Source organism: Plectropomus leopardus, chromosome 7 (assembly GCF_026936395.1).
Source record: "Plectropomus leopardus strain MGB_pleo_1.0 chromosome 7, ASM2693639v1, whole genome shotgun sequence".
In the NCBI taxonomy this organism is placed as follows: domain Eukaryota; kingdom Metazoa; phylum Chordata; class Actinopteri; order Perciformes; family Serranidae; genus Plectropomus; species Plectropomus leopardus.
In genome coordinates, this window is record NC_142182.1 from 23,369,801 (window position 1) to 23,381,819 (window position 12,019).

The 12,019-nt window shown below is 37.9% G+C and overlaps 1 long non-coding RNA gene across 12 annotated transcripts in view; it reads left to right on the plus strand.

Moving 5' to 3' along the window:
• Positions 1-12,019, plus strand: part of LOC121950683 (uncharacterized) — a 67,161-nt gene that overhangs the window by 30,469 nt on the left and 24,673 nt on the right. For 10 of the 12 annotated variants that reach the window (XR_015777019.1, XR_015777017.1, XR_015777018.1 and 7 more), the window contains one exon: positions 10,282-10,600. This is a non-coding gene — a long non-coding RNA (uncharacterized LOC121950683). The remainder of the gene's footprint in view (positions 1-10,281; positions 10,601-12,019) is intronic. The other 2 variants (XR_015777022.1, XR_015777028.1) reach the window with 2 other exon arrangements.

A 12,019-nucleotide genomic window follows, 5' to 3' on the forward strand; every position in this document is an offset into this window, starting at 1 on the left:
AGATTGCATGCGTACAGCATTACTGTTTAAAGGAGCTCTATATGATAGTAGGAACGTTAATAAAGCAGCAACCAGTATTCGCCATGTAAAGATTTAGTGGAAAGTAACACCCTCTCTGCAGGAGTTAATCGGAGCTTCTCCATTTGTTGTTGTGGGAGATGGTTTAGCGATGCATGAGAGTGCATGTGAGTTTTGTATGTGTATCCTACTGGCTAGCTAATTGCCATCTCTCCGCACTGTGCTCATATGGTGGTTCTCGCTGATATTGCAGCCCAGTCACCAGAAGACAATGTTATTATTGTGCCTTTCTGCAAACCACAGATATGTTACATTTGTATGTTTCATATCATATTAATGTTTCTAAAGTGAGGTAGTCAATGAGCGGACTTTGTCATTAGAGGTGGATGGGATAGTGGATGGCATGAAATTAAGGTGAGACTACTGCAGACCATCGACTCTTTTTTTTCATTGAAGTCATTGCTGTGTTTCCAGCACCTGTCAGCTCCCAAACATGTGTTTTTTAGTGATCCTTGACCCTTTAACAATGGCTTTTTAGCCCAGATACATGGGTGTTTTTTAGCATCCCTTGGCTCATTTTCCAGCAACTTTTTGTGCCCCAGATGTGGCGGCTAAAACGCTAGAGAAACTCTCCAGCACAGATAGTGTCACGATAGCGGTAGTTATTTTCCAAGACATCATGGAACTTCCTTCCAAAATGGTACCACGCAATTTAAAAAAAAAAACTGAAACATTGCTGCTTTTACACCTGGAACTGTGCCCCAAAACTGCATATTTTGAGCCCAAACATGATCTTTTACTAACCATAACCAAGCTTTTTTTTGTGCCTAAACCTAACCATAGTATTGTTGAAATGTAAAGTTTCACTGTATCGGCTATATAATAACATGCAAACCTTTGGTCAGTTTGTTGTCATTGTTACAGTGAGTTTCAGGAAAATTCTTTCAAAAATATTTGAGGTAGCGTGAGGTATTTGATAAGGATTTGTTGGCACTGTTTTTATGGGGTTGGCTTTGTGTGTTGGGGCTGTAACAGTTGTGAATGCATCACAACTTAACTCACTCCTGATTAGCTCCCTTACCAAGCTTGACTGATAACATGCCACTTAGCAGGTTTGTTTCCTTTGAATTGGACGGGGTGCTGGTGTTGGCACTTAAAACTTGAATTTCTTTTAAGTTTAATTAATTAAATATAGTGTGTAACAAAGTTTATTTAAAGGAAAGAGGAAGAGCATTATTTTTTTTATCCTAAATCCCAGCATGAGCAAAATCAAGCGAAAACTGCCAACTTTGAGAAAGTGTTTTCAGTATTGCTTTAAATATCACTTAAATTGCTTTTTATTCGGTGCTATATTGAGGTTAAGTTTGTGTTTAGTGTTTGATTGAATTTTTAAGCCATTGTTAAAAATGAAGCATTCATATTTAATTAATTTTTAGACCGTAGCCGGAGGAAGCCTCTTTAAGTTGGTGGTTGAAGTTTAAAGTTAAATTTTGGAGGGGGAAACAAAAGATTTTGAGAAGGTGAAGACTTGTCTAAATTTGTAAAAACCGACATAAAGATATTTACACACAAGAGGAAATTGGAATACCTGAAATTAAAAGGATATTAGCTGTGTTGGGTTTTTTTTAGATAGAATGAGCAACAAGCCCAAATCAAGCTGGTGTTTTCTTTCTAGTTTCTTGTTTGAGATGTGCATGCTGACAAATATAGATTGATCTGTCCAGGAGCACAGGGATAACTGAGTAATAAATGAGTTCTTCATGTAAGTGGTATTTTCCTATTAAATCAGAGAATGAGTACTTTGAAAACTGGAGGAGGACAGGCTCTGGAGTGGAGGGTTTTAGTCACAGAGCTTGACATTTTTTCAGGAGTCTGACATTAACCAAACCTGGGGCAAATTGAGATTATAGTCAGTTGAGGTAACTGACAAGTTTATTTTTTTTCTCGAGGGAGTTAAACAAAATCACCTATTTGCTCTCCCAAAATGTAAAAAAAACCCCCACAAACACAAGTGGCATTACTTTTAAAATCTCTGCAACACTTTGGTAGAGGGGGGATCGAGTTTCTAGATTCAGCCCAGTCACCAGAATAAAATACTGGCATTGTACATTTCTAAAAAAAAAAAAACCCAAAATATTTTACAGCTGCATGTTTCATATGTATGACGTAGTTCAGATGACAGACCACAGTTCAAGACCAACAAAAGTGAACAGTTGATCAACAGTTTGGGACAAAACCATCACTGGTTGTTTATTAGCAAGGCATGGGCATCATTTCCAGTGGCAATTGTGCCAAAAAAGTGTGTTTTTTGTTTTATTTTTAGCGAAACCACAACACAAAAACAGTGGCAGTTTTTTAGTGAGACTTTGGTGTCAATACCAGCTGTGTGGTAGCAACCAAACCAGGTATTTCAAGCCCAATGGTGGTCTTTTCATTACCCTTACTAAGTACTTTTTGTTCTTTGTCCTAACCACACATTAAACACAGCACTGTCACAAAAATAAAACTGAAAAGTAAAGAAACATAAAGTTACAACATAACCGTTACATATGAAATGTAGAAATGTAACACAACTGTGGTTTACAGAAATATGCACATTGTATGTTTCTGCAGACCGTGGATGCTTAACATTTATACATTATTTCGTAGCAAATACATTGAAAGTCCACTCGGTTATGGTTAGGAAAAGATTATGTTTTGGCTTGAAACACCCATGTTTGGTGGCACAAAAGCCGCTGTAAAAGCAGGGATGGGGCATTAGAAAACACCAGGGTTCTGTGACTCAGACACCACTGGGAGACACCACAATGTGCCGGTGAACAACACTCAGGCTCTGTGGTGCAGATGCCACTGAAAACATCCAGGCTGAGCGACTCGAACACTGCTGCAAAATGCTATGATGCATCTGTGAAAACACCCAGGAACAGTGACTCAAGTGCTGCTGTAAAACGCTGTGTCAGTAAAAACATCCTAGATTCGGTGCCACAAATGCCGCTCCCAAAGTGTGTGCTGCTTAAAACAACCACGTTTGATTCAACACTCGGGTATAGTGCCACAAACGCCCCTGGGAAACTCTGCAATGCGCGGCATTGGAGACACTGCAAATGGTCACCAAAAGACAACCAGTGTTGTTTGTTGTTTTGAAGAATAGTCTGCAGCTTGACAACCTTTTATCTCCTACATGTCACACCATCCACCATCCCCTCCACCTTCCGATGACAAAGTCAGCCCACATACGTCACAATTAAAATTAAAATATGAAACGTACAAATGTAACATGTCCGTGGTTTGCAGAAATATACAAAACCAACACTTTCTTCTGGTGACTAGGCTGACCCTTTACATCCCCAAAACACTTCTGAAGTTTTCATCTCCATGGCTATATTTAATCGCCAAATCATTATGGTATCCCCAACCAAACTGTTTTAGTTGCTGAACAGTTTTAAATGTGCAGACCTCGTATATTAAGCTCACACTGTCACATGACAAACACGTAAGAAGTGATGTATTCAGTGAACGTCTTCACACTTGGTCTTGTCCACTGTTCATAATCCGTTTTAGCTGTTTTTCGGTTTTTATTGAAGGTTGTGAGACTTGTCTGTCTGTTGATGTAAAAGCTCTTATTAACTGGATATCGGCAGTTGATACAATATTGTATTTATTGGTAATAGAGACAAGTTGAACTAAAAATACAGCAATTCTATCAGACAAAAGAATGTGGTGTAATATCTCTTCATTGATGGCACAGTAAATCACTAAATAGCCAAATAATTACCTTTAGCTTAATGGCATATGCTGTCTTGCAGCTGATCTGTTGAATACGACTCATCCTTTAGTAGGAGTAATATAATTTGTATTTTCAATCAATGTTGGACATGAATTAAGTCTGTGTCTAAAAAACAGGGAGAACACAGTGATGTTGTGGAGCGTAAACCCTCCACAATTTTTAAAAGACACAATAAATAACTACATTTTATCCATATTTTGCCTGGTATATGTATGTGTAATGTAAAAATGATGTGATAAATCATGTTAGATAGCATAAAAGGGGGTAAGATTATTTTAATGGGGATCTCTCTGTGGAAAACACAGGAAGGAATGCATTTCTGTGATTTCTGATGTTGAAAAGAAACTTTTATGTATATATTTTGGTTTACTATTAGTCATGTGACTGGATGTTATAGTCCGCCTCCTTCTTGGCTTTCTGTTGTCAGTGTGCGTGTCTCTTGCGGTAAGTCTTTTTGGAGTTTCTGGAAGTCTTGATCTCTTGGTGTTGAGAACCGGTACTCTCCCCGTCAGCATTTGAATGGGGAGGAGAAGGTGTGATTGTGTGTGGTCGTGACTCACAGTGCACAATGCTTTTCGCTCCTCTCCCGAGCCCTTTATTTATTTTTAGCTGAGCAACATTTTATACGCCAGAACTGTAGGCCTGCACACAAGATGACACACACACACACACACTCACACACACACTCTCACATACACTCACGAGCACACGCGTGATGCAGAACATGCTTCCATTTATCTTATTTATTTGATACTGTTTTTGTTTCTGTCAGTCATTGTGGTCAAGCAGACTTTTTTCTGTGATACTCACCAAAGTATACATTTCACTTTGTGTGTGTGTGCAGTCCATCTCCACATTCTTTGCATTATCTGCAGATAACTGAGCCTGAATATGTCAAAACAGATACAGCAGACGTTTCTTATACAGCTTTACTGTTTGATAAAAATTACTCTTATTTTGACTTTTTTTATCTTGTGTACAGACACTGGAGTTTGTTTATATTGCTAATAAATTTTTTTGCTAATAAATGCACTGTATTCTTACAGTGCTGCTTAAAGGAATTTAAAAGTTGTTGTGGCTCAACATGCAAAAAGCTTAAGTGGCCAGACTTGTATCTTAAGATACTAAGTGATCTTTGTAAATTAATACATGCCTTCAAGTTAAGAACAAACTACAAATCTGAGTATACAACACATGAGATTTTCAGATTGTAGTCATGGACTCCAAATAGGGATCAGTTCGAAGACTTCAAGATTAGAAGAGTTGATGTAATTGATGTTATATCGACTGTAGACTTATAAATAGTCTTTAACCTGCAAAGCATCGAATTGTTGCTTAGTGGTCTGTATGCTGTATTCATACTTGAGAGCTGTGTTCAGATTTGCGCCTATTTTTAGTTGTTAAAGTTAAGCATGTTCTCCTCATGCATACCAGACTCAAAAGTCTGTCATTTGAATCAGATGATATTTGACTTTTTTTTCACCTAAAGTTTAAAAGTTTGGACGAGCCTAGCGGGGCGTTCAGTGGGAAAGTGACATTCATGTATTATAGTAAATAAGCTAATGGCGCTAACAATAGATTGGCAATTTGCAAAAAAAAAAATGCCTACATTAGATATCAAAGAGAAGACATTGACTGTGTCATATTAGGTTGCTATACGCTGTATATTCACCACAATCTAAGCAGAAGAGAGAAGATAGTGTTATATCAAAGCCTTAAGGTGCAGAGTCACTCTCCCTCTGTGCCGCTGCATCATGTCCGCAGCTCCCTATACCAAAGAGTAGTGTCAAAGTCAAGAGCGCTCACTCCGCAGCAAAATCTGCACACTGCACAGCGTAGTGAGTAGCAAAAAACAAACAAACAAAAAAAACTGAGTTTTTGACTTGAAGCAATGCCAGTTAAGTGAGGAGTCTGCAAGTGATGACTTGAATCTCTGACTTTCAGGGGGCATCCCTTGTTTTCTCAATGTTCTCAGTCTTCCTCTCACAGCTCAAAGACATGCAGGTTAATTGTTGCTGTAACAGACTTAAAACCATGCAGATTTACTTCTCACCGTATCAGCAAATCTATTTGCTTCAACACAATGTTAATCAGCAGTTTTTAGCAACCGTATTTTGGTCACAATTAGCTTATTAATTAAAATTTCAGCTTCTGTAAGATTAGGAAATGATCATGTTTTGTCTTAAAATACACTGTTTGATGGCATAATGTAGCAGTAATGTCTCCGTAAAATCACAACCACTTCCTGTGGTTTTATCCCTATTGGAAAAACAGCGATGGGTTTTGAAAAAAACACCATGTTTGGCGCATAAATTGTCGCCAGAGAAACAGCTAGTCTGTAGCTTGGTAGGTGTCTCACCCAGGTGTCACACCATGCCCTCCAACTCCCGATAAAACAATCAGCTCATATACTACAACACTATAGGATATGTACGAAATGTGCAAATGTGAAGCATACGTGGTTTAAAGAAATGTACAATGCCAACATGTGGGTCAATCCATGTATGCATGTTAGCGCATGTATGTATCCCACTGGCTAGCTAATCATCATCGCTTTGCACTGCGCTCATGCAGTGGTTGCCTCTGATATCGGTATGGCCACGTCACAGCAGCGAGGCATCCATCCTCAGGTTCCCTTCTGGTTAACATGGTTAGCTCTGTCAGCACTGTTGCTGTTGTTTTGCGCTGTTGGAGTGAGCACCATTAGCTGCTAGCTGCCAGCACAGTTAATTCCATGGCCAGACGACTCATACCCTCATACAGAGCCCCTTTAAGTATCCCAGCTAAAGCGAGAACACAGTGAAAGCAAATCTGCAAGTATGTCCAGATGGTAAATTGAGATCTTTTTAAAAAGTCATGCAAGCATGAAAGGTATCATAAATAAGTGTTTAGATTAAATTAATTGTAAAAGCAGTTTAAAAAATGTCCAACATGCGGCTGGCATATCACACTTCTGGAGCGTATAGAATAAGGCTCAGGTTGTAAAGAAAATTTGTAAAGATCTAGAAAATCATTGAAAATTGAAAAAAAAAAAAGGTTAGGTCCTGGTTCATCTGGCGACACCCTTGGTTACCATGGTAACAGCAAGCCTGGTTTAATACTACAGCACTCTTTAAGCAGCTACTTTGTCAAATATAGGAGCAACTTGTAGATCAGTTGACAATGCAGCCAAACCAATTTACATTGTTTTAGTACAGAAAAATAAATGCAATAGCAACTGATTTTAGTTTTTCCACACAACTGCAGGTCACAGTAAAATTGATAACCTTTTTTAGAGGTTTGCACCCTGCAGCTCCTCATCTAACAGCTCACTTTAGCCGCTACCTTTTGTTACTTTGCTCCTTTGCAAAAATTAAAACAATTTGCTGATAAGAAAATGACAAAATGACTATTTTCTCTTTATGTAGACACTTTTTTTTAATGAATGCCCTCAAGTTAATGCAAACAAATGCATTGTTTCGTGTGGCTGCTTCACAGTAAAAGCCGTCAATGTTTGTTGTCAGTGTAACACTTTTAAACTGTGGCGCAGCTGCAGAGGAAATATTCTGTTTGGATTTAGTAGTTAAAATTAAAGTAAGTAAAATCAAAATAGTAGATTAAAAAATAAAAATTAAATAAATTAAGAACAGCTCTGACTTGCTGGAAAAAGTACATCTGATGTCAGTAAGATTAAAGTTCACAGCTCTTTTCTGCATTTTTTTGTCATCTATCTTGTGTGTGTACCATCATTTGTTTTGAATCCCTCGTGTAAGTAGTCAGAATCCAGTGTGGGAATTGCAGACTCTGCTGCTATCAGACCAGCACATATGGGTATTTTGCAAAATGTCAAGGCCACACCCCTTTATGGGGGACAGAAAAAAACAAAGATCACATAGATGTCAATTTGACAGGTGTTTGGATGATAATTTTGGCATGTCTGCATGCATTTATTTCTTGTAAAACTAATGTTTGTTTTGCAGACATGTCTGATAACTTTTTTTGCAAACTTGCCTGAACCTGAGTGTTCGAGGTACCATAATAAATTCAGGTTGTTTGGTGTCATGCCCCTCCAAACCTCCCCTGTCAGAGTCTGTATTTAGTTGAATCACCAGGTATCTTCAGGCTAAATCTTGTCTGTTAACAACTAGCCTGTTAATACCCAACTTTTTGATCTACTGACTGAGAATAAGTTGGAGAAGACAGTAATGCTGCTATCCTGTATGGCTTCATTGCAGCAGCCCACCACTCAAGCTAATGTTAACTACACTGACACAGTGAATGTTCACAGATCTTATGTGATTCAAACCTCAGCGTGAAAGCCTAGTTAACCTACACAAACAGCTTTTCAGCATTTTCAGTTTTCTGTCCTTATCTGACAGCATTTTTTTTTTCCATGAAAAGTGAACACAGCTGATAGTGTAGTCTGTAGTTCAGAGCCAAAGATCTTCTATATTCTGTCTTTTTTAATGACATGACAGGGAAACAAATTGCAAAACATTTTTTTTGGTGCAACCAACATGTTCTCATTCAAAGTTGTCTCAAACTGCTGCTTTGCAGTGGACTAGATATTACACTCTAGGTATCCTTATGTGTCTGCTTTTGACATTCTGGGATGCCACTACCGTGATGTTGGTTCAAGCACATGGTGAGATTACACTGCATGTGATTATGTTTACACAACAACAGCACATGGCAACCAATGCTGGGACATTAACAAATGCACATGCTTGCACAGATGGTTAGGATTAGGCAAAAGAGACATCGTAAGGTGTAGAAGAAAACATCACATTCAGATGGGAAGTGAACACCAGACTCCAGTATTGAAGTCCAGGGTTGCTGGATCCATCCACCACCCCTCCTGATGACCCTATATGAACCTTTGTGCTCCTTGTATTACGTCATTACCGGCAGCTTGTATCAAGCAGACAAGACAGATTCCATCTGGCCACATATCATGCTGCTGCGGCAGGTGCCGTCTGCTCATTCGGTGGTGTATAATAACACTGCAAATGGTTTTGTCTGACTGCGTTCTCAGCTGTCAACGTCCAGCGGCCAAAAGCAGCAGCGTTTGGACGATTTTGGAATTATAACAGGCTGGTGTAACTTACTGCACAGCAACTCTTTGGGTTCAGTTTATATTTTAAACCAATTTATTTTAAGTAGTGTTTTGAAACATGTTTCCACTTCGTCTGTGTACAGCCCTGTCTCCCAGAAAATGATGTGAATATTCAAGAAATTTTCAACAGCAAAAATGTTTTGAGGCAGAAACGTAATGCGGAGTGAATGACATTTTCTATACATAATGAGGAAATGTTGGAGATTAACGCGTCGCAAACGTCGCAAATGCATCATTTGCGATTAAACGTTGCAAATGACGCAGCAAAATGTTCACTAAATGTTAACCAACAACATTGTTGTCTGCCAAAAATGGCAATATAGGAATACAGTATTGTTTTTATTACCTTTTTTAAAATTAATATGTACCTGCAATCACGATCTTTCCCTATCCTTCACCAAAGTGCAGTTGATGCCTTGTCTGGACAAGAACCCAAAGTTTTAGTATCGATGACCTGCAGTTTTGTACACCAGCCATCCTTTCTAACCACCTTGCCACCACGCTTCTTATAAAGCCTGTGCAATTGATGAATGTAATGTTTTTTGCTGATATTCAACATGCTGATATTTAAGAACTCATTTGGCAGATAACTGATACCAATATCGACGTGTAAACTCATTATATCCCCACCTAATTTTAGTGATCAACAAGTCTCTTCTGTAATATTCACATTATATTATGCACGCTCTCATCATGATGACCCAACTGTAGATGGATTCTTAAAATACAATCCTTTTCAGTGTATGTAATATTCATTCACTGAGCAAAATAAGAAAAAATACTTCAGCTTGGGGTCGATGTTTTGTACATGTTCACTTTTTTTAAAAAAAAAAGTGGTTTTCAATATCGGCAGAAATTAGCATGTAGGCTGATTCTGATATTACATTTTAAAGTCAGTATCTGCCGATACCGATGATGTGCCAATATTATTGTGCATCCCTAGTTGTGTTACCTGAAAGAACGGTTGTCTCTGACAAATCCTTTCAGCGCTTATGTTGCCACATTAATGTAATTACGAAAGCAGTTTGGTAACGTACAAATGTAATTTTTAGGAGACAAGTTAGCTGTGTATGCTGTTGTTGTCTACACGGAAAGCTGGATTGTTTTCAGTCAGAAGGCGCATGGAGGTAATTTCAGAATTCAGATACATCGAATGGCTATTGCAGAAACATGCAAAGAGCTGAAGTGTTGATGTAAAAGGAGATACATAATATCATCTGGTAAGATGCACAAACTGTAACTCTCATCTGACCCGTATGTCTTAATCACCATCTTCTCTGCTTTGATTTTTAAAAATAATTGCTTGCTTTCCTTTTGCTTCCCCTCCATAATTCTTTATGCATTTTTGTCCTCATCCATCGCCTCTTCTCCTGTCTATAAGTGTCTGTCTCACTTGTGATTCCTCCCTCTGTCTCTCTCTCCTCTCTCATCAGTCTCTCCCCCTCAGTCCGTCTTTATCCTCCTCTCTCATTCACTCTGTCTCTCTCAGGGGCCCGAGGTGAGGATTGACAGAAGGGAAATCCTGACTGACTGAAACCCGGTTGATGAGTTCTCCTCTTCTTCCTCCTCCTCCTTCTTTTTCTCTTTCTCTTCCTTCTCTCTGAGCAACTTCTCTTCCTTCACCTTCTTCTTCTTCACCACCTTCTCTCCAACACATGCATCTGCTCCTCATCCTCCCCACTTCATGCTGTAGGATTAAGGTACATCCACACTTCCACTACAGAGGCTCTCTCTCTTAAATACATGCACGTGACGTAGCTGAAACACACACTTTAGTTTATGATCTATGATTGAACTTGCTTATCAAAATCACACTTTAAAAAAAAAAACAAAAAACATTTCCCTTTAAGAACAGTATAGCCAGAAATGTGTCACAAAGATGTGGCATTTAAAAAAACAGAAAAACAGACACAATGTTAAAAAGACACATACATTTTTTTTTCAAAAGTTTAAAACCTTGTCCTTCTCTGGAGAATTTTTAAACCAGAGGAATAATTGCACTTGAAAGTCATGTTCCTGGTATTATATTAACTTTGCTTTTAGTTAGATAATACATGGATACTTCCAGAATGATAATATGTCCATGCTATTTGCACGTGTCAATTAGGGAGTTTTGATTCACTCACTTGGCTGATGCAGCAGTGGACAATTCATCTCAAGTCCTAAAATGAGATAGTGTGTACATTTTAAGGATTGTTCAATGTGAGAAATTCCAGGAGCCCAAGTTAAAAAAAATATGAAACCTAGTTTTCCATGTTGTGGATATTGTTTTATTTATTTGAATGGTTGTTGCGTCTTTAGTGTGTTTTTCTTGTTAAGCCCCTTCCAGGTGTGTTTTCAAGAGGAAGCTTTTAAATCGATTATTATTATTATTATTATTATTATTATTATTATTATTATTATTATTATTATTATTATTAAATCTTAGAAATAAAAAGAGATTAAGACAAAAGTATGTGTGTGACTATTGAGCAGGTGCAAGAATTTTTATTTTTTTTTTAAAAAAGTCTGAATGAAATGGAGGGATAGTACCTCCCACTATTTATCTGGGTGAGAGGGTGGATATTAACTTGACGAAGAGCATGGACAGGCTTTCCAATTTCTTTTCTAATTTCTTAATATTTATAATACATGACTGACTCAAAAAGTTTTAGTATTTCCCATTTGGAAAAGTCCTTGCAATCGTGTCTGTAAAAGCAAAACTACTTTGCAGCTCAACACATAAAGTATCATCTCCTGGTGAGCTTTAAATGTGCAATATTTTAAAACAAGGTTTTTAAAAATCAGATTTTAACTCAAAAAGTGAGTGTTGTGTTTGTTATGATGGTTGACTCATTTTAGAGCCAAACTTGTTCATCTGACTAGTCTGATACTAATGAGATAAATCCCAAATTCTTGTTGAGCAAGTTTTGGGGTTTCAGGTGAACAGACCAGTTTAGACTTTGGTTGCTTGTATCTGAGTGGCATTTCTCAATTTTTGGGTTTCTTGTTATATGTCAGATACACTACCTGTCTAAGTAAATGTGCTGCATGGCTTTAGTTTTGTATTCTATATATTTTTAAACAAGTAGAAAATGTCATTTATTGAAGCTGGCTTTGAAGTGGTTTTGAAGAAATAC